Here is a 2,237-nt window from a genome sequence, read left to right as displayed (position 1 = left end):
AAAGAGACGGCAACGGGAGGGGCTGAGGGGGCGGTCCGCGGAGAGACTGCCCTGAGAGGGAGCTGGATACATAGATGTGTTGAGAGACAGGCTGCTGGTAGATTACCGAGACATACAAGAGCTGCGTACATATATTACTAGCCAGAGCTGCCGGGGAAGTGTGTGGCTGAGATCCCTCCAGCAGTAGGCAGCTTTCCTGGGAGACTACCCTTACCAATGTCTGCCAGCCTGCACCATTACAAATGAGGGGCTGCAGAAATGGCTCATGTCCCGCTAACCTGCCGCCCCTCAGAGAGGTGTCCAGGGTGTATCACGTAAAACATGTATGGGTGACTAGGGAGGATGGAGACATGCTATTAATACGCCCATCATCATGAGTGACGGATCGCTCCAGCGCCAGATACCTGCACTTACATAGAAAATGTAGCAGTAATGGATGAGCTGCTGTTTTCTTCTGTCAGGTTGTTTATTATATATAGAGGTCTCCTAGGGACAACCAATATGGCCGCCTCTCCAGTTTCCACAGGGGTTGTCTTTCAGGTTCACTTCGCATGTAGTATTTTATCTCCACAGTAACGTCTGCAATGTGGCATTTTATACGGGGCGAATATCGTAAAAAAAGAAAATAATTTTGAGTAAAAGTTCGCAATCGTTGGTCAGTGTAAACGTGCAGTGAAAAATGTTAGTTTGACGGTTTATCTTCTCGTGTAAACGGTCTTATGCTCGCCCTTCGCAGACGAGACAGGAGGAAAGATAAGCAAAAATACATACCGTTATTATTCCATATAAATGCGCCTTTTTAATTATACTGACTCGCTATATTGCCGATCGGCGCTCGTTTTTACTCATTTTTCTTTTCGCTTGTATAGGACTCTTAGTGAATGGCATTCAGTGGAGTTTTTACATATGGACTTGTATTGTATTTCCACAGCGGAAACCTACACAATGTATGCCTATGGTAGTTCCAATGCAAGAACTAGAGGGATCTGTCTGTTGCTGAATATTTTTCCCATATATATTCATTGTAGTTTCCGCAGCTTATCCTTATGCAATACAATGCTAATACGCCACGTATGAGCGCCCCCGAATACATTCCCCTCCTATAACACGTCCGGTTTGGCTTTCCTGACATCTAGGAAAGCTGATTGGTCTGCGCTGTAATGGCAGTGAACAATTTGTTGTTGTTCAGCTTTTCCAGAAACAGATCGAGCTAAAGACCCTTTACATGTGGCAGATTTTGTTACAATATGAACAGTTCCGAGTGATCATAACAATAATTTCCCAGCCGTGCAAAACTATGAACGTATTGTTGCTGAAAATCAGACCTAAAAATTCTCATTACGGTTTGTCAAATGTAGAATAGTAAATGGCGCACCTTGACTCTTCCTATTGAGCTGCGGTACTAGTGCAATGGAACGTACATTTGTAATCAGCCCGTGGAATGATGTAAAGGTCCGTCTTATTTTTATAACAATTTTGGGAGCCTGTGATTGGCTGCAGCAGTCACTCGTTGACACAACACGTCGTCGCTGGAGGCCGGGCGTGCAGAGACCAAAGAAAGCATTGCCAGGGGAGGTGAGAATAGTGGTTTTTTTTTTTTATTTTAAACTTGTTTTAATTTTTTTGGACTTGCGGAAGTTGCTGCAGATCCACAGAAAACCTGCAACAATAGGACAAAAATCTGCAACAATAGAATTTGATTGCAATGTGGAAAATCTGTGCACAAATCATGAAAAGGAAGAAAATCAGTGCACTTTACAAAATATACACCGCAAGTCAATTTCTGCACGGAACATGTCTGCAGCGCGTGGATGAGATTTGTTCACTTTGATGTTAGCTATTCTGGTGCGGATTTAATGTCTGCGCATCCTGACTCCAAATCCTAAACAAATGCGCTATGTTTGAATGCAGCCTTAAGGTGCCGAAATGCGTTATACAAAACTCAGCCGAACCCGCCGATGTACTACATATGGTAAACTCTTAATATGCCTGATCCAAGGGATATAAACTGCTCTGGCAATGGCTCCTTTCTCTCCTCCATTGAAATAAATATGAAGACTCAGCCAAGCTGCGTGTGAATGTTTATGTGGTAGTCAGGAGCAATAGCTGGATGTTGGATGACGGTTATTTATAGTGTATGCCACCTTAAAGTGGTTGTCCCACAAAAATAGTTTATGTGGATAAGTGATAAATGTATGATTGCTGTGGGTCCGACCGCTGGGAATCCCAGCGATCAC

This window comes from Rhinoderma darwinii, chromosome 1 (assembly GCF_050947455.1).
Source record: "Rhinoderma darwinii isolate aRhiDar2 chromosome 1, aRhiDar2.hap1, whole genome shotgun sequence".
NCBI classification, from domain to species: Eukaryota; Metazoa; Chordata; class Amphibia; order Anura; family Rhinodermatidae; genus Rhinoderma; species Rhinoderma darwinii.
Note: the sequence above shows the minus strand (reverse complement) of the source record.